The following is a 21,911-nucleotide window of genomic DNA, read 5'->3' as shown; positions in this document are numbered from 1 at the left end:
GTCTTCCACAAAACATTTCAGTTTGTTTATACCTTGAGATTGAATTATCCAGAGTCAAGCTCTGTCAGATTTCATAATGAGGCTACATGCTACCCCAAAATTGACTGGTGGAAGAAGGGAAGCAATAGTTGAATTCAGCCAATTTGCTGTTTCTGAAAACAATCAACTCAGATCAGTCCAGCTTTGGTTGTTTTTCCAAACAGTTTGATGGGTTTAGACACGCACGAAAGGGTTTTCTCCTAGAGTCATCTCCAGAAACTACCTATTCAAAGGAGCTCTGCCAAGTGAAGATAGATGCCTGGCTTCTTATCACATGTTTACTGCTTAAATGCCAGAAGGGTTAATTGAGAAATAAAAGGCAACGATCCTCTCCTATTGAACATCTATGCTGAGACGTTTTTCAATGTTTTTAATGCCTAAGAGTTGTAATTAAATGTGGCATTAGTTAGCGTTTTCAAATCACTTTTTAAAAAATTAATCATCATAATAATTAGTATTAATGAAAGGCTTACCATATGCCAGGCAGTGTCTTAAATACTTTATAAGTATTACCTTGCCAATTCTCATTCAACCCTATAAAGAAGGAACTAATGTTTTTCCCCATTTTATAGATGCAAAAACTGAGGTCACCTGCCCAAGGTCATGCAGTTGGAAATACGTATGCTTGTCTAATTCCAAAGCCCAAACTCTTCAAGGCAGTACATCCAGTTCTAGTTCTGTTTTTAGTATTCTCATAATCCTCAAGGATGAGTCCTCTTTTTTTATTGGGACCTGGGGAATTACATTCATTAAATATTTACAAAATGAGACCAACTCATTAAAATTTGCAGTGGGAAGCCCAGATTCTTTACCGTGGAAAATATACCAGGGGTCATTCAGGGTGGCTGTCTGTCTCCATGCCATTTACACAGATGGATGCCGGTCCCAGGCTGTTCAAATTCAAATCCTCAGAAGGGGATTCCACAACCTCGCTTGACCTCAGAGCCTACGCTTTTGGAGTTAAGGAATCCACTTCAATGGCCTTGGCTACCATTTAAGAGTCTTCCCTCTTGTCTTAATGCTCAGTGGACACCAAGAACAGGCCCCCTGTTTAGCCAACTACCATGTTCCTTCTGACACTGAACCTCAAAACTATCAAGGACATGCACAATTCTTGAGCCAGATAAGACTTCCAGAGGTCCTCCAATCCCGACCCCTACTTGCAGATAGAAAATGTGCAACTAAAAACAACCTAACAAATCATAAAATAATAGCAATAATCCCTAATTTGTTTGAGCACTTACTCTGTACTAGGCAGAGTACGAAGAGCTCATTAACTTATTTTACAGAGGGGAAGACTGAGGCATAGAGAGGTGAAGTGACTCCCAAAGCTGTATCACGAGAGAGTGGTGGAGCTGTGCTCTGAATTTTATCTGCTAAATCCCTGCTTCCTACCCCCAGGAGAGGACAGAGACCTGCGCCTGAGATAGAATTGTGGGCAAAGTGCAGAAATGGGGGTCAGCACAGGTCCCTAACCCCCTCTACCTCTAACTGGCAGCGTTTCTTTAAATGAATCCCTTCACCTGTCTGGGCCTCGGTTTCCTCATCCTCCAAATACCCTGAGGGCTTCTTTGTAACTCTGAAATTCTAGGATTTGGGTTCAAGGAGTATCCTAGTATCTATTGCTGCTGTAACAGAAACACAAATGGTGGCTTTAAAGAAACGAAATTTATTTTCTTATAGTTCCAGAGGTTAGAATTCCAAATTTGAGAGACACCAGGCCTTTGAGAAAGAGAAAGTAGACTTTATTGCAAGCCGGTCAAATGAAGCTCTCCGAGGTTGGGGATTCTAAGGCAGTTACAGGGTTCAGGATAGGGAGCTTACGCATAATTCATGAAGTTTCTGAGAATACGTGGGCAATTTCAGGAACTAATGGGTACAGTGGGGGGTGCAACATGAGGGCAGGGGTGTGTGTGTTTTGGGGGGGGGTATGACGCATGAAGTTTACCTAAGGACAGCTTTGTGGCTTATTGCTCACGTCTGAATGGAGGGTGGGGTGGCTTTTGGGGGAGGCCTTTCTTTTTCTATTTCAGCTTCTGTTGTTGTTATCAGGTGCCGGTGAATCGGCTCCGCTCATAGCGATCCTGCGTACAACAGAATGAAACACCGCCCAGCCCTGTGCCATCCTCATAGTCGTTGTTATGTTTGAGCCCATTGTTGCAGCCACTGTGTCAGTCCATCTCCTTGAGGGTCTTCCTCTTTTTCGCTGACCCTCTACTATACCAAGCATGATGTCCTTCTCCAGGGACTGATCCCTCTTGATAACATCTTCAAAGTATGTAAGACAAAGTCTCGCCATCCTGGCTTCTAAGGCGCATTCTGGCTGTACTTCTTCCAAGACAGATTTGTTCGTTCTTTTGGCAGTCCATGCTATATTCAATATTCTTCGCCAACACCACAATTTCAGCTTCTAGTAGCCAGCAATCCTTAGAGTTCCTGGACTTGTAGATTCATCTGCCTCTGTCGTCATCAGATAGGGTCTGTCTTCTCCCATATGTGTTCACTTGAATCTGTATCTAAGTTGCTCTTTATATCACTCAGAAGTGATTAAGTTTAGGACACGCCCTACACTACCAAGGCCTCATTAACATAACAAAGAAAACCCTGCTTCCAAATGAGATTACATCCACAGGTATAGGGGTCAGGACTCCCACACATATTTTGGAGGACACAATTCAGTCCATAATAAGGAGAATAAAAAAAAAAAAAATCCATTGTCGACTCATAGCAACACTGTCCTGTAGCATTAACAAGGAGCCCCTGGTGGATTTGAACTGCCAACCTTTATGGTTAGCAGACATGGCTCTTAACCACCACACCACCAGGATTTCTGAACAAGGAGGGTAGTTGAGAAAAAGAAGGCAGGAAAGCAGTAACTTGGGAAAGCAATGAACTGGCCAATGGCCATAGCTTTTCCGTCCATCCTGCAGAAATTCTGCACCAACCACCAATTTTCTCCTCCATTCTCCACATTATACATTCAGCTTTAGACCTCTGTTTTATCTTCAGCATGTCAGTGTTACACGTTTATATTTTGCCAGTTATCTCTTCTATTAACCGGGACACTCTGTAAAATGACTTGTCATTAATAACATGAACTGGTTTTTTCAGTTTAGACAGAAAGGAAGATATGGAATTGAAGGAACTGTGATACCTAATGCATTTTCAAAGAGATTTGTTTGGAGAGAAGCACTTGTTAGAAATACCTAAGCAGAGAGCATCAAATCTTTGACAAAATATATATTAGAAATACTGCTTAGAGGACTTTCAGGGATTAAAGTCTTCCATCATGCATTGCTTTGAATTTGTTGACAAAATTTTAGCAGCATCCATATTAGAATCTTATAACCACATTCACGAATGCCACCTCTAAATCACAAATAGCACCTCAGTCGGATGTGAGTTTAAGGGTATTTTTGTTTAAGGAGATGTTCTGGACTTTGTTTAATTTGCTTGGCCCTTTTTTTTTAAAAGACAAACACAAAACTTTAGAATTGTGAGGGATCAGATAGATTATTCCCAATCCCCTTGTTTTCTGTTGTTGTAAGTTGCTGTCAAGTCAATTCTGACTCAAGGCACCCCCATGTGTACAGAGTAGAACTGCTCCATAGGGCTTTCAAGGCTGTGACGCTTCAGAAGGAGATTACCAGGCCTTATTTCCGAGGTGCCACCGGGTGGGTTTGAACCTCCAACCTTTTGGCTAGCGGTGGAGCACTTAACTGTTTGTGCCACCTTGTCTTCTAGTTGTGGATACTGGGTCAAGGTGTAGGGACATTCCCAAGGTCTTATAGTCAGGGGCACAGCCGGAACTCAGACCAGCTGCTTGACCACTGGTCCCTCACTTTCTCCATTATGCCAGTTGTCATGTTCCACATAAGAACAGAACCGGGAGAAAAGGAGCATCAGAGGACAATGTCATTAATCAATCATCTGAGCCGAGAGATGGATGGTCCAGAGCACTCAAAGCCTCAGAAAGGGTAAAGAGATCCGGTGTGGGGAACCTCTGCGGACCCAGAGGAGCGACTGGGGAGGACTGAGCTGGTAACTGCCGCCCCTGGGGCAGAAACAAGCCTGGTAATTAACCTTGGGAGCAGAGACTTACATAGAACATGTCTAATCGCAGTACTGACAGGCCCTTGACTGGCAATGCAGTGGGAAAAGGATGGGATTTGGGGTCACAGAAGCCTGGAGTGTGAACCCCAGATCTGCCTCCCACTGCCTTTGACCTTAGACAATGAACTCACTTCACCTCTCTGAGCCTCAAAGCCCCAGAAAAGGGTAAAGAGATCTATGTGGGGAAACTCATCTGCAAACTAGGACATCTCTGTGTGTTGTACAGGAGTCTGTGGGTGGTACAAATGGTTAAGCGCTCAACTACTAACCAAAAAGTTGGCAGTTCCAATCCACCCAGAGGCACCGCAGAAGAAAGCCCTGGCAATCTGCTTCCAAAAGGTCACAGCCTTAGAAAGTCTATGGTGCACAGTTCTACTCTGCACACATGGGGTTGCCATGAGCCGGAATCGACTCCACAGCAACTGGTTTTGTTTGTGTGTGTGTGTGTTGTAAAACACTCTGAGTGTGTAAATCTTAACACTGTGGCTTATGTTTGTAAGCTTTTATAATTCAGTCAGCAACTGGGCAACCAGCCACCATCTACCCTCTTTCCAAAGACACAGCAGCAAACTCTGACTCAGGGGAACAGGGCCTGGGCTTGGATTCCTACAACCAGACACAGCCAAAAATTATGCAGCGTTGGCGCAGACCCCCAGACAAACCTTTCCATTCCACTGACCAGCTGCACTGCCTGTGCTTGTCTACGTTAATTCGAACACCATTCAAGCCAAGGAAAAACACTACTGCTGTTGTACGGGAGGCCCAGGGCTGGCAGGCAGAGGATGCCCTAAATAACCCCCAACAGTAGCTACACTGGGGCTGGAGGTGGGCAGGCAGCACGGTCAGCCCCCCGTGGGCTGCAAGGAGCATGCCACGAGCTGTGTGTGGGAGGCAGACAGAAGATGGCTGCCCTCCCCTCAGGCACACAGCCCTCAAAGACCCTGCCAAAAAGCCAGGTTACCACGGAGGACCCGAGGACAGCTCAGGGCCTTTCAGGGACACATCTGCTATTAATGGGACTGTGTAACTGACCGGATCGGCTACTGAAACCCAGAAATCTCAACTGCGGGGCCTGTCTGGAGAAAGATAATGTGGGGTAAAAAAAGGCCAAAGGGAATATAAAGTCCAGATAAAAAGCCCAGAAACGTCACAGATTGGGTAACTCAAGGTTTATTGTAATGGAAGGATCATTTCTCTGGGAATGAAGACCTGCAGTCCAGTCACTAAACAAACCGGTAGATTAGTTTACTCCTTGGGCCTCAGTTTACCCCCTGGGCCTCGGTTTACCCTTTGGGCCTTCATTTACTTCCCTGGGCCTCACTTCACCCCCAGGGCCTCCGTTTACCTCCCTGGGCCTGGGTTTTTCTCATGCATAAAAGGCGAGCACTGGATTACACAACCTCTTGGTTGTCTTTCAGCTCTAACACCAGAGGTTTCCCTGATTCTAAGTGGAAATAAACATACAAACAGAAAGTAAACTAAATAACAAGTTATCTTGAAATATTTATCAATTGTGCCTTTCTTTTTGTGGCTGTTTTCTTGATTGGTCAGAGGCATTCACGTGGCCTCAGGGAGAATTAGGAATGCTTTAGTGGTGATGCAAAAGGGAAGAAATCTCTTTTTACCTTCAAAATAAGCTCTTAGGGCTCAAAGTGAAGGCCTGAGGGAAGCTAGGGAGAGTTTTTGTGCTAACAACGGATTGGGAAGAGAAAGGGAGGAGTGGTCACTAGGTGAGGGTTACCTGCACTGGGAAGGGGATCAAGAGGGTGGAGCAGGTTGTCAAGGTTGAGAGGAGGACACCAGACTTCCTGGGTGAGGAGGGAGCCCCATGGAAAGGACCAGAGCCTGGAGCCTCATGGAAGCCAAGCCATTCTTGACTCCTGTCTTCCCTCACACCCACATCTACTCCATCAGGAAATCCTGTTACCTTCAAAACGCATCCAGAATCTGACCACTTCTCACCACCCTACTGCTACCACCCTGGTCCAAGCCCCCAGCATCTCTCACTTGGTTTACTATGGACCTTCCAATGGATCTCCACGTGCTACCCTTGCTCCCTTTGGTCCAGCAGTCGGAGATGTGTACAGTGTAATGCAGATTGTGTGACTCCTCTGCTCAAATCCTCCAGTGACACCCCATCTCGTGTCAAAGCAAAGCCCTTACAAAGGCCTTTTGGCCCTACTGTGATTGGGCTCCCGCTAGCTCTCTGACCTACTTTGTCCTTGTTGCTCCCTGAACATGCCACCCTCCCACTTGCGGTCTTTGCACTAGCTCTTCCCTCTGTGGAGAATGCTCTGCAGATATCCTCGTGACTACCTCCCTCACCTCCCTCAGCCCCTCTTCAATCTCACCTTCTCATCCTATTTAACACTGTCAGCTGCCGCACAAACACTCCTGATTCATCTTACCCTGCTCTACTTTTCCTCTTTACTTAGCACTAATCACCTTCTAATTTAAGAACTTATTATGTTTGTTGGTCGCTGTCCATCTCACCTCACTAAAATGTAAGCTCCATGAGGACAGGGATCTTTGTTTATTCACTGATGTATCTCAAGTGCCTAGAAGAGTACCTGGCACATAGAGGATGCTCAATAAATATTGAATGAATGAATAAATCAATGAATGAATGAAGACCATTTCCACCACAGGAGACAAGCCTATGTAGTCCAGGCTGAATGGCCTGGCAGTCACTGTTGGGTGAGGGCCTTCAATCAACAGTTGCCATGGATTTTCCAGCAACAGGAGATCCACCTGGGCCCTGTGACTTTTCTGAGCCTCATCCAAACTGCTCCATATATGGTTACAATGCCTTTAACTGCTCAGGACAATTACAGGTCCCACACCATTCCTGACACTGAGAGGGGGGTCCTTGACTTAGGGGCTGCGGTGGTAAGGAAAGCAGACTTTGTATAATGGTGAAACCCATCCCCTGGATTAAGGTTTGACAGTGTCCATTTGTTCTCTGTTTTATGTAGCAAAACCTCACTGCTTGTGGAAACCACTGAGTGCTCAGGGCTGTGGGGAAATTTTAAAATGAGTCCCCACCAGAATATGTTAAAAAAAAAAAAACTCTTATAAACCAGTAGGAAAAATACAGACAACCCAATAGAAAAATAGGCAAATGACTTAAACAAATGCTTCACAAAAGAGAATATCCAAATGGCCAATAAACATATTAAATGTGTTCATCAAGAAATGCTAACTAAAACTACAATGGGATACCACTACATGCCATCAGAATGCCAAAAATAAAATATAGGAAATTACGAAGTGTTAGCAAGGAAGCAGAGCAACTGGAACTCTCATCATACACTGTGGGTGGGATGTAATTGGTGCAACCACTTTGGAAACAGTTTGGCAGTATCAACTAAAGCTGACCATACTCATAATCGATGACCCACCGTTTCCACTCTTAGGTACACACCCACAGAAATGCATCTATATGTTCACCAACAAATATGAACTGGAATGCTCACAGCAGCACTAATTGTAACAGCCCCAAATTACAAATTACTTGAAAAAACAGTTGTCATTGAGTCAATTTGGACTCATGGACATCCCATGTTCATGACGGTAGAACTGTCCTCCAGAGGGTTCTCAATGGCTGATTTTTTTGGAAGTAGGTTGCCAGGGCTTTCTTTCAAGGTGCCTCTGTGTGGACTCAAACTGCTAACCTTTTTGTTAGCACCAGATCATGTTAACCATTTGCACCACTCAAGGACTCCAGAAACAATCTAAATACTCATCAACAGCAGAATGAATAAATAAATGATGGTTTATTCATGCAATGGAACACAAAAGAAATGCAATAAATGGCCTACAACTATATGCAAATACATACCTGACTCTCAAAAAAGTGAGATCCAGACACAAAAAAGTACAGTACTGTATGATTTCATTTGAGTAAATTACAAAAACAGGCAAAATTAATCCATGGTATCAAAAGTCAGAATGGTGGTTATCCTTGGTGGGGGCAGTGACTAGAAAGGAGCATGAAGGGGAGACTCTGGAGTACTGGTAATGTTGTTTTTTGATCTGAGTGTCAGTTACACAGGTATGTTAAGGTTGTGGATAACTATAGAGCTCATACTGTACTCTATTTTGTGAGCATATTATACTCCGATACCAAGTTTGTTTGTTCATTTGTTTTTAATGAGTTAGGTGTGCCACCTTCCTTTAAGGAACTTAACCTCTAGTGAGGGAGACACACAGGTGAGCCACTGTGATGGTTAAGGTTGTGTGTGAACTTGGCTGGGCCATGATTCTCAGCGGTTTGGCAGTTATGTAATGATGTGGTTTGGCATTATATAATGATGTAATTTGGCAGTTATGTAATGATATAGTCATCCTCCATGATGTGATCTGATGTGATCAGCCGATCAGTTGTAAGAGGAGTTTCCTCAGGGATGTGGCCTGCATTCAACACATATATATAGACAGAGATGTTCTGGCAAAGTTTGTTTGCTGGCTCTGAATCCTGCATCTGGCTTGTCAACATCTGATATCCAGTTCTTGGGACTTGAGCCAGTGGTCTACCATCTGACTTGCCAGTCCTGGGTTCGTCAGCCCCTGAAGCTACATGAGTCAGAAAAAACCTCCAGCCTGACGCCTGACCCACGGACTTGGGGCTTGCTAGCCTCTATAACTGCATAGGCCATTTCCTTGAGATAAATCTCTCTCTCTGTCTTTATCTCTCTCTTTTCACTGGTTTTGCTTCTCTAGAGAACCCTGCATAATACATTTGGTACAGAGAGTGATTCTAGAGAAACAAAATCATAAGGATAAGCTTTCTAAATTGGTTCTCACGTCTAACTAGTCTTAAAGGCTCTGTTGACTCTGCCTCCAGTAGTAAAAAAGGTGCTGCTAATCCAAGAGGATATTCATACACAAAATATCACCAACAATAGATCAAGTATTAGTGAAAAGTGAGGCTCTGGGTGATCACATGTTTGGTACTTTTCTACAATTTTGTTAGAATGAGAATAAGGAAACTGGTTGGTTTGTCCTACTTTCACTAGACAAAGTGGTGAAAGAAAGGGATGAGCTCAGGGCTTCAGAGTAACAGCTAGCTCAAGTGCCACATAAAAGATGTCACAGTTGCCACTTTGTACAAAGCTTTATTTCTTACAGTAACAGGGCTGTTATTGTCAAAAACCAAAGCCACAGTCTTATCATAAGAGTGGCTGAATTACAACACCAGCTGAATTCCCAGCCTCGAATGGTATCTGAAGTTAAAATGAGGGTACTCACTGATTGAGAAGTAATGGGATACTGAAACTTGGGATGGAGACATATGGGCAGATAATCAGGAAACTGGGAACACTGAGCCCCTAAATTCTGTTGAATCACTCCTGCCAACAAAAGCAACTATCTTACTCCCATCTGAAGAGATTACTCTATCTTTGCCTGCTAAGCTACCCTCCCCTGTAACACCATTATCCCTTCCACCCATCTGATGAGATTAACCCAGCTATGTATGAAGATATCACCTGGGGTGACATCTGAGTCACTGCATGGGTCATCACCTGGGGTAGATTCCTTACAAGACATTGTTGAGTGTTCCTAGGATGCAAACCCCCCACTCACTTTGCTTCTAGACCTATAACTAGACTTAAGTCCAGTAAGCCTCAAAAGGTGAAGTACAAAGGGTGACCCAGGAGGAGGTACACTACACTCCAAAAGAACTGCTTGACTTTTCTAATATGTACAAACAGAAGCCTGAGGAACTTTGTGGGAGTGGCTGTTAAGGGTGTGGGATAATGGTGCAAGGAATATAAAGTTGGATCAGTCTGAGTTTATTGATATGGGCCCACTAAACACAGATTTTTCATTCAATATTTCAGCTTGAGAGGTTAGGAAAGGATCTAACAGTTTTTTTGGTTGGGTTGCTGAAGCATGGAATGCATGGTGGCCTACACTAAATAAACTTGAAGTACCAGACCTGCCTTGGTATACTGTAGAAAAAGGTGTCCAAAGGCTTAGGGAAATTGGCATGTTTCAGTGGATTTATCACGTTAGACCCACAGATGCACCCATGGAGTGCCCAAAGGACACACCTTTCACCACAGTGGTGATGAACAATTTGTGAAGGGAGCACCACTATCCTTGAATACTGCTGTGATTGCTATTTTATGTAAGTCAGATTTGACAGTGGGAGCTGCCCTAACTGGATTAAGACACCTACCTACAATGGGGTTGATTGTCCCCTGTGGTGGTAGGGGGCAAGTGGCGGCACTCAATCGACAAAGACAAGGTGGACGTGGTTACCGTAACGGACAGCTGAGTCAAAGCAGTAATCAGAACAGTCTGACTCATACAGACTTACTGCATCAGCTACTTAGTCATAGTGTCCCTAGGAGTGAAACAGATGAGAAATCTACTAAATATTTACTAGATTTGTACAAGTAAAGCAGAAGAACTCTAGGTCAAATGAAGGGCAGTCTAACTCAAATCACCAGAATAGAGTCACGGTTCCTCAATCAATTCCCAGACTTGAGCCAGTTTACAGACCCACAACCCCTTGAATGAAGGGGAGGTTGGGTCCTCTTGAGGAAGGACCCTACTACATCGCTAAAAATCTGTACTGTCAATCTTTCTCCTACCCTTTCCCAAAGCAATCCAAAGCCTTTTAATACAGTGGCTGTTCGTTGTGGAAAAGGAAATAATTAGACTTTTCAGGGATTACTGGATACTGGCTCTGAACTAACACTAATTCCAGGAGACCCAAAACGTCACTGTGGCCCACCAGTCAGAGTAGGAGTGTATGGAGGTCAGGTTTTTAATGGACTTTTAGCTCAGGTTCATCCCATAGTGTGTCCAGTGGGTCCCCAAACCCATCCTGTAGTGATTTCCTCAGTTCCAGAATGCATACTTGGAAGATATACTCAGCAACTGGCAGAACTCCCACATTGGATCCCTGACAAGTGGAATAAGGGCTATTATGGTAGGAAAAGTCAAGTGGAAGCCATTAGAACTGCCTCTACCTAGGAAAACAGTAAACCAAAAGTGACACCACATTCCTGGAGGGATTCCAGAGATAAGTGTCACTATCAAGAACTTGAAGGACACAGGGGTGGTGATTCCCACCATATATCTCCATTCAACTCACCTATTTGTCCAGTGCAAAAAAACAGATGGATCTTGGAGAATGACAGTGGATTATTGTAAACTTAACCAGGTGGTAACTCCAATTACAGCTGCTGTTCCAGATATGGTTTCAATGCTTGAGGAAATTAATATCTCCTGGTACCTAGTATGCAGCTATTGATCTGCATACTAGATCAATGCCTTTTTCTTGAATCTGGTTTCGAAGGAACACCAAAAGCAGTTTACCTTCAGCTGGCAAGGCCAACAATACGCTTTCACTGTTCTACCTCCGGGAAGTATCAACTCTCCAGCCCTATGTCATAATTTAGTCCACAAGGACCTTGATCACCTTTTCCTTCCACAAGATGTTACACTGGTCCATTACTTTGATGACATTATGCTGATTGGACCTAGTCAGGAAGAAGTGTCAATGACTCTGGAATTATTGGTAAAACATTTGTGGGCTAGAGGGTGAGAAGTTAATCCTACAAAAATTAAAGCACCTTCCACCTCAGTGAAATTTCTAGGAGTCCGGTGGTGTGGGGTATGTTGAGATATTCCATCTAAAGTGAAGGATAAGTTGTTGTATCTGGCCATTCCTACAACAAAAAAGGAAGCACAATGTCTAGTGGGCCTCTTTGGATTTTGGAGGTAACATATGCCTCATCTGGGTGTGCTACTCTGGCCTATTTATCAAGTGACCAGAAAAGCTGCTGGTTTTAAGTGGGGCCCAGAACAAGAGAAGGCTCTGCAACAGGTTCAGTCTGTGGTGCAAACCACTCTGCCACTTGGGCCATATGATCTGGCTGATCCAATGGTGCTTGAAGTGTCAGTGGCAGATAGCTATGCTATTTGAAGTCTTTGGCAGGTCCCTATTAGTGCATCACAGTACAGACCCTTAGGATTGGAGTAAAGCCCTGCCATCCTCTGCAGAAAACTACCCTCCTTTTGAGAAACAGCTTTTGGCTTGTCACTGGGCCTTAGTAGAGAGTGAACACTTAACCATGGGTCACCAAGTCACCATTCAGCCTGAGCTGCCCATTATGAAATGCATGTTGTTGACCCACAGAGTCATAAAAATGGAGGTGCACAGCGGCACTCCATCATTAAATGGAAGTGGTATATACAAGATCAGGCTCATGCAGGACCTGAAGGCACAAGGTAAGTTGCATGAGGAAGTAGTTTAAATGCCCACACTCTCCACTTCTGTCACATTACCTGCCCTCTCCCAGTCTGCACCTATGACCTCATGGGGAGTTCCTTATGATCAGTTGGCTGAGGGAGAGAAAACTTGTGTCTGGTTTACAGGTTGTTCTGCGTGATATGCAAGAACCACTTGAAAGTGGACAATGGAAGCACCACAAGCTCTTTTTGGGACCTCACTCAAGGACAGTGGTGAGGGAAAATCCTCTCAATGGGCAGAACTTCAAGTACTGCAACTGGTTGTTCACTGTGCTTGGGAGAGAAATGGCCAGATGTGCAAGTGAATACTGATTCGTGGACTGTGGCAAATGGTTTGGCTGGATGATCAGGGACTTGGAAGGAACATGATTGGAAAATTGGAGACAAGGAGGTATGGGGAAGAGTTATGTGAATATACCTCTCTGAATGGGCCAAAGAAGTGAAGATATTTGTGTTTCATGTGAATGCTCACCAAAGGGTGACCTCGGCAGAGAAGAATTTTAACTATCAAGTGGATAGGATGACTTGTGTGGAAACCAGTCATCATCCTCTTGCCTCAGCCACTCCCACCATTGCCCAATGAGTCTGTCATGGATTGAATTGTATCCCCCAAAAGTATCTGTCAACTTGGCTGGCTCATGATTCCCAGTATTGTATGATTGTGTACCATTTTGTAATCTGATGTGATTTCCTTATGTGTTGTAAACTCTATCACTATGATGTAATAAGATGCATTAGTGGCAGTTATACTGATGAGGTCTACGAGATTAAGTAGTGTCTTAAGCCAATCTCTTTTCAGATATATAAAAGAGAGAAGTGAGCAGAGAGACATGGGAACCTCATACCACAAAGAAAGCAGTGCCGGGAGCAGAGCGTGTCCTTTGGACCTGAGGTTCCTGTGCTGAGATGCTCCCAGACCAAGGGAAGACTGATGAATCACAAGGACCTATCTCCAGAGCCAACAGAGAGAGAACGCCTTCCCCTGGAGCTGATGCCTTGAATTTGGACTTGTAGCCTACTGGACTGTGAGAGAATAAACTTCTCTTTGTTAAAGCCATCCACTTGTGGTATTTCTGTTACACCAGCACTAAATAACTAAGACAGGGTCCATGAACTAAGTGGCCATGGTGGCAGGGGTGGAGGTTATGCATGGGCTCAGCAACATGGACTTCCACTCACCAAGGATGACTTGGCTACAGCCACTGCTGAGTGCTCAATCTGACAGCAGCAGAGACCAGCACTGAGTCCCCGATATGACACCCTTCCTCGAGGCAATCAGCCAGCAACCAGGAGGCAGGTTGATTACATTGGACTGTTTCCATCATGGAAAGGGCAGATTTTTGTTCCTACCAGAATAGACACTTACTCTGGATATGGATTTGCCTTCCCTTCATGCAATGCTTCTGCTAAAACTACCACCCGTGGATTCACAGAAGGCGTTATCCACCATCAGGGTATCCCACTTAGCATTGCCTCAGATCAAGGGACTCACTTTGCGGGAAATGAAGTACAGCAATGGTTCCATGCTCATGGGATTCACTGGTCTTACCACGTTGCCTATTGTCCTGAAGCAGCTGGCTTAATAGAATGATGGGATGGCCTTCAAAACACAAAATTATGGCGCCAGATAGGTGGCAATACTTTGGAGGCTTAGGGCAATGCTCTCCAGGAGGGTTATATGCTCTAAACCAGTGTCCAATATATGGTGTTGTTTCTCCCATAGCCAGGATCCACGGTTCCAGGAATCAAGGGGTGGAATGGCAGTGGCACCACTCACTATTACACCTAGTGACCCACTTGCAAAATTGTTGCTTCCTGTTCTGTGACCCTATGCTCTGTGAGTCTAGAGATCATTGTTCCAAAGAGAGGGATGTTCCCACATGGAGACACAAGACAGATTCCATTGAACTGGAAGTTAAGAATGCCACCTGGCCACTTTGTTGTGTGTGCATGTTTTTTTTCCCTTCACTTATAAAATATATGATGTAAACGGGGCTAGTGCATTTTCACTTGTAAGCATGTTAGTTGTATCATGGTAGGCGCAAGTATGACTTTGTAATTGTCTTTAGAGATTACGTATTGTTTAAGGAGATGTGTATAGGTGCCAAGTTGACTGTGATGGTTAAGGTTGTGTGTCAACTTGGCTGGGCCATGATTTTCAGAGGTCTGGCAGTTATATAATGATGTAGTTTGGCAGTTATGTAACAATGTTATTTGCAGTTATGGAATGATGTAGTCATCCTCCATGATGTGATCAGCCAATCAGTTATAAAGGAAGTTTCCTCTGGAGGTGTGGCCTGCATTCAATATATATGTATATATATATAGATAGATAGATAGATAGATAGATAGATAGATGTTCTAGCAAAGCTTGCTTGCTTACTCTGAATCCTTCATCTGGCATCATCTGACATCTGCTTCTTGGGACTCAATCCAGCTGCCTGCCGCATTGCCTGCCCATGTTGGGATTCATCAGCCTCCAAAGCCCATGAGCAAGCAGCCTGCCGTCTGACCTGACGATCTCAGTTCATCAGCCCCTACAGCTATGTGAGTCAGGAGAAGCCTCCAGCCTGACATCTGACCCATGGACTTGGGACTTATCAGCCTCTACAACCATGTGAACCACTTCTTGAGATAAATCTCGCTTTCACTCTCTCTCTCTCTCTCTGTATATATATATATGTATGCATACATATGCTTCACTTGTTTTGCTTCTCTAGAGAACCCAGCCTAAGACAGCCACTCTCCATGTTAAAAGGTAGGAAGAAAGTAGTTGAAAAACAGAGATAGAAGCAGTCAGTGGGCTGTGGAGGCCAAGTGAAAATGATTTATTCTGACTTGGAGGAGATCCAGAGGAAGCTGGCCTTTAGAAAAAGTAGAATAGATGTGTAGAGAACAATATACACAGGGCTGTGTATGCAAAGGCCAGGGCACAATAAAAAGCACAACTTGTTTGGGGACTGAGAGAAGAATCAAGAAGCTGGAGCGTGGGGTGGGTGGGAGAAGCAACCCACCCAGGCCCAGCTTTTCCCACCTCATCCTGACACTCAACACCCACCCCGGTGTTGTATACTAGCTTTTCTCTAACTAACTTCTACATGTTCATAAGTATTGAAAAAGGTGTTACACGGTCAAAGACATTAGAAACCACTGTACATTAGGTCTCTCCTGGATATTCAAAATGCACTTCAGCATAATGCAATAAGGATACCTGGTGAATCCAGTGCTTCTCCAATTTTAGTTAACTATGGAATCTTTTCATTTTGTTCTTTTTTACTATTACTATTGAATACTCATTAAAATGATCCCCAGCCATATCTAGTAAATTTGTTAGGGCAATGTCAGCTGCTGTAACAAAGAAACACTAAAATTTCAGTGGCTTCCACAATTGAAGTTCACACCTTACTCACATTGTGTTGTTTTTGTTAGTTGCCATGGAGTCATATCCAACTCATGACGACCCCATGTGCAACAGAATGAACCACTGCCTGGTCCTGTGTCATCTTCATGATCATTGGTATGTCTGAGTCCACTGTCCCCTACTAGCACAATCCAGGAGTTCCTGGTCAGTGTGTGGCTTCCACGTGGTGACTCAGGATACTTCCATTTTGTGGCTTTGCCCTTGCCTAGGACTCAGAATTCTCAGCTTCCAAGCCGGCAGATGAGAAAGACAGAATGCAGAAGCAGGCTGAAATATTGACCACCTGGATCACTGGTAAGAGCTAGTCAGGTGGTCTCATCTAGATGCAAAGGGGCTTGGCAAATGCAGTCCCTGATTGGGCAGCAAATCTATGGTATTAAAGGAGGTACCCACATTTTGGTGGGCACTTTGCCATCTCTACCACATCCAGACACCTGGACTATATGAAAAAGAATGCAGCATCAGGATTGGAGGAAGACTCATTAACAACCTGCGATACGCAGATAACACAACCTTCCTTGCTGAAAGTGAAAAACACTTGACACGCTTACTGATGAAGATCAAAGACTATCGCCTTCAGTATGGATTACACCTTGTCATGGATTGAATTATGTCCCCCCAAAAATGTGTGCATCAGTTTGTCTGGGCCATGATTCCTGGTATTGTGTGATTTTCCTATATGTTGTAAATCCTGCCTCTATGATGTTAATGAGGGAGGATGGGTGGCAGTTGCGTTAGTAAGGCAGGACTCAATCTACAAGACTGGATTGTGTCCTGAGGCAATCTCTTGAGATATAAAAGCAAGAAGTGAGCAAAGAGACAGGGGGAGCTCATACCACAAAGAAAGCAGTGCCAGGAGCAGAGTGTGTCCTTTGGACCTGGGGTCCCTGCGTGGAGAAGCTCCTAGTCCAGGGGAACACTGATGAGAAAAAGGCCAACAGAGAGAGAAAGCCTTCCCCTGGAGCTGATGCCCTGAATTTGGACTTTTAGCCTACTTTACTGTGAGGAAATAAACTTCTCTTTGTTAAAGCCATCCACTTGTGGTATTTTTGTTATAGTGGCACTAGATGACTCACCTCAACATAAACAAAACAAAAATCCTTACAATTGGACCATAAGCAACATTATGATAAACAGAGAAAATACTGAAGTTGTCAAGGATTTCATTTTACTTGGTTCTACAATCAACGTCCATGGAAGCAGCAGTCAGGAAATCAAATGACATATTGCACTGGGCAAATCTGCTGGAAAAGACCTCTTTAAAGTGTCAAAAAGCAAAAATGTCACTTTAGGGACTAAGGTGCACCTGACTCAAGCCATGAGATTTTCAATTGCCTTATATGCATATGAAAGATGGACAATCAATAAGGAAGACTGAAGAAGAACTGATGCCTTTGAATTATGGTGTTGGTGAAGAATATTGACTATACCATGGAGTGCCAGAAAAACAAACAAATCTGTCTTAGAAGAAGTACAGCCAGAATGCCCCTTAGAAGTAAGGATGGTGAAACTTTGTCTCACATACTTTGGACATTTTATAAGGAGGGTCCAGTCTCTGGAGAAGGACATCATGCTTGGTAAAGCAGAGGGTCAGTGAAAAAGAGGAAGACCCTTAACGAGATGGATTGATACAGTGGCTGCAACAATGTGCTCAAACCTAACAATTGTGAGGATGGCACAGGACCGGGCAGTGTTTCATTCTGTTGTACATAGGGTCTCTATGAGTCAGAACTGACTCCAGGGCACCTAAAAACATCCAACAATTAAGTATATTCTCTAAGCCATCACTTTTTATCTCCATGCCTTTAATTACGCCATTTCTTTTGCCTAGAAAGCCCCTTTCCCCTCCACAGACTCTTTCTCCCAGTAGCAAATTCCTACCTATCACTGGAGGGAGCCCAGCTTGAAGGTTGCCTGATCCACGAGCCCTTTCCTAACCTTGACCCCACTTCTCTGTGTGCCTGTAAAACCTTGGACAGAAGTATTCAAAACTATGTCTCTATTTCCAACCAGAAGAGGAGCCTCTTGTGGACAGAGCCTGTACCTCTGCCATCTTTGTATTCCCAGTGCCCAGAGCTGTGATTGATAAACAGTAAAGCCTCAATAGGGGGCAGTGGTAGTTCAGTGGCAGAATTCTTGCCTTCGCAAGAGACCTGGGTTCGATTCCCCGCCAAGCACCTCATGTGCAGCCACCACTTGTCCCTCAGCGGAGGCTTGTTATGTTGCCACAACGCTGAACAGGTTTCAGTAGAGCTTCCAGATTAAGACAGATGAAAACCCTATGGATCACTAAAGTCCGACTCACAACTGATCAAGAGGCTGGCACAGGACTGGGAAGCATTTCATTCTATTGTGTATGGGGTCACCATGAGTCAGAGGCAACAAAGGCTCAAGAAAAGAAGGAAGGTAGGAAAGAACCATGGCATATGGAGGAACACAGTGAGAGGAAGCAGCCCCTTCAGTCTGTTACTCTGTGATTATCAAGGGCAAAGGGGTTTTTTCTAAGAGTTTTCCTCTGCTTAGAAGCCCAGGAGTTAAACATATGCCGCTGTAGGCAATTTATGCTCTCATCTTTTTCTCTGAGTTTTTTTTATAGATGGCCTTTAACAGCATGTAAATTAGCTCCCTTCCCTTTCCTTAGCCCTTTCCATCTCAGGATTGACACTAATGTAAACAATTATTGAAGTTCCATATCTAGAAGATGCCTGGGTTATTGTTTTGGCCTGAATGTAATCAGCCTGGACTTGATGGCATATAATTTAAAAGAAGGTAATTAAAATGGGTAAGAAAGATCCCGACAAGATTTACTGCTATAAAAAGAACCTTGAAAGTGCTGTCTCACAATCTCTTTCTTGCTATCTTTGGGGTAAAACACTATGCCCAGAGAGGGATGTCAGTCTCTCTTCCCCACACACTGGAAGAGACGCTGAGCCAGTGCGTCAGCCCAGGTTGGCACAGAATCGGCTGACCCATCCCACCCCGCCCAAGAGCCTTGCTCCTGGTTCAGAATGCAGTTTGCACAGCTCACGCAGGATTCAAACCCAAAACCACAGCGTGAGCCCCCTTGTCAAGGCTTGTGCTGAGCAAAACAATGTTCAGGCCCTAAGGTCAGGCAGGCAGATGGTAGGATTCCTGAAGGATTCTACTCCAATTGGCAGGAGAGCAAATCAAGCCCCTGGTTTTGGTCCTGACTTATCTCTAAGACACTGCATAAATGGATTACTTAATCTTTCCTGGCCTTACTTTAAACCAGTTAAACGAATTGCCATCAAGTTGATCCTGACTCATGGTGATCCTGTGTGTGGCAGAGTACACCTGTGCTCCATACGGTTTTCAATGGCTGATTTTTCAGAAGTAGATCCCCAGGTCTTTCTTCTGAGGTGCCTCAGGTGCACACGAACCTCCAACCTTTCAGTTACCAGCTGAGTGTGTTAAACATCTTCACCACTCACGGACTCCAGTTAATACACTCAGCTGCTAACCAAAATGCTGAAGTTTCGAGTCCACCCAGAGAATCTCAGAAGAAAGGCCTGGCCATCTACTTCCAAGCAAGCAGCCGTTGAAAACCTATAGAGTACAGTTCTACTCTGACACACATGGGGTGGCCAAGAGTCAGAATCAACTCGACAGGGACTGGTACCGGCCTTATTTTTGTTACTGTGTGCTATCGAGTCAATTCCAACTCACAGGGACCCTATAGGACAGAGCAGAACTGCCCCATAAGGTTTCTTAGTCTGTAATTTTTACAGGAGCAACTCACCAGGTCCCGCGGAGCCGCTGGTGGATTCGAACCACTGACCTTTCTGTTAGTAGCTGAGCGCTTAACTGTTGCACTTCCAGGGCTCCTTGGCCTTCCTTTACTCATCCTGAAGAAGGAGCTAACTATATCAGTCCTCCCTCACCACCTCACATCAAATCACATATTTACACTGGGCCAGGAATGACCAAGGGTGAGAGGCCGCTAGTGGCCAAGGTTCTTGTTACCCCAGGAGCTCTGACCTTCTAAAGAGGTGCTGCCCCACCCTCGCTCACACTAGGGTGCCCTTTCTGGCATCTCAGTGATCGTCCACCCACACTAAACAACCCATTCACAGAGCTGCTGTGAGCAAGAGCTGGAGCCTGAGCTGACTCATGTCCCACAGCCTTCACAGGAGGTATGTGTTATGGGGTATCATGTGGGGTACTGATGATAGCCATGACCTTGATGCCTGACCCCACGTTTCCCATCTCCACCAAACTTTGAACAGGGCCATCCCCGTAAAAGTCAGTTTGGTCTGATGCTTGATGCCTTGTTTTCAGCAGCTTTCCTTCCAAAGACACACTGGCTTCATTGATAAGTGTTGCTAGCTCTTTATCTACATCATTTTAGAATAGGTTGCCAAGGCAACAGGATTCAGGAATGATTCTCATTACTGCACAGGTTCCTGACAAATGAGTGTCTGCATTTACATGGTCTCAACCAGTGTTAGCTATCCCCCCTCTGAGCTAGAACGCCAACACTTACAGTTTGCAGCACACAGTTCAACGTGTAATTCTATATTGTCTCAATAATTACACATTATCTTGGTGAACAATACGGCTGTGGGCACCCATGCCAACCCACATGAACACCTCCTGTGTTAACACCCTCCTCTCTGGTGGGCCAAGAATACACATTTTTGGAAGCCATAAAGAAAACCGAGATATTCACGAAAGTGTATTTATAGACCAAATTCCTGAACACTGCCTCAGTTTCCATTATGTGGAATCTTATGATTTCCAATGCTGGAATGAGCCAAAGTGTTATTGGGTTTTATTATTATTATTTTGGTAAATGTGGTAACAAAACAAAACATTTGCCATTTCAACAATTTTCACACGTACAGTTTAGTGACATTAATATGCTCATTGCCATTCCCAAATTTTTCCATCACCCTTAACAGAAGCCCAGTGTCCCTTAATGTTTTGTTTTCTTTAAGTTCTGTTTCACCTCCTTAGTTTCCCTAGAAGGAAATATCATTACTCTTCAGGCAGCCAGGATTTGACAAAGACCTAGTGAACCAACTCAAACTGGAAGAGATTCCTACATATTTTCTAAAACTCTGGAGCTGGAGGGAAACCAGAATGTCAGAGTAGTCTCCAACCCCAACATAGGTGCTTCACTGGTTTGTGCGCCTGCTCTGAGGCCGGTAAGAAGACATCCATGCTGGACTCACTGAGATACACACTTTACTTGTCCTTTACTCTGGGCTATGAAGGAAACCCCCAGTGACAGAAGAGCTAAAGGAGAAAAACAAGAAATAACTTAAAAACCACAACTATGTGGTTTATAATACACAGCTCTCTTCCCCCCAAAAAGTTCCAAGAGATAACTGGACTGCACAAGATCTGGGTTTGCGAGTGTTGAGTTGCATTTTAAAAGAATTGGTGGCTCCAGGTCATTTTAATCAAGTCGTATGTCAGCTTGCTAATTTTCCAAATTAGCTCTAGCTGGAGGAGAGCAAGATGTTGTTCCTCTTTCCATAAGGATACAAACAGATTGCTGTGACATGCTCTCAGTCATAATGACAGATTGGAGCCGCTGTTTATGGTACAAGTCAGAAAACAAAGCAACTTTTTTCTTTTCTTTGCAAAATTGTAACAATTGATTTCTCTTGTTATCTGGGCATCTCCCAGTTTGTCAGTGATGCTGATGAAGTTTACAAAACTCTTCCCGAAAGCCAGATGCAGACCCAAAGACCCATTTAAAGCGACATTGATTTTCACTGGGAAAGGCAGCTTCTTGGTCTTGGAAGACAAGTTTCAGAGGCACTGAGTTTGGATGCGGAGTCCCTGAGTGGTACACTTGGGTGCTAACCAAAAGGTTAGAGGTTCGACTCCACCCAGAGGCGTCTCAGAGGAAAAGCCTGGCAATCTACTTCCAAAAAATCAACCATTGAAAGCCCCATGGAGCAGTTTTACTCTAACACACATGGAGTGAGTCACCATGAGTCAGAAACGACTTAACAACAACTGGTTAGTTTGGATGCTGTTCAAACGTTGTTCCCTTGAAAAGAAAGGGGGAATGAAGAGGGGCTAATTGGCACTGTCC

The sequence above is a fragment of the Trichechus manatus genome, unplaced genomic scaffold (genome assembly GCF_000243295.1).
Source record: "Trichechus manatus latirostris isolate Lorelei unplaced genomic scaffold, TriManLat1.0 scaffold00044, whole genome shotgun sequence".
NCBI classification, from domain to species: domain Eukaryota; kingdom Metazoa; phylum Chordata; class Mammalia; order Sirenia; family Trichechidae; genus Trichechus; species Trichechus manatus.
This window is presented reverse-complemented; position numbering follows the sequence as displayed.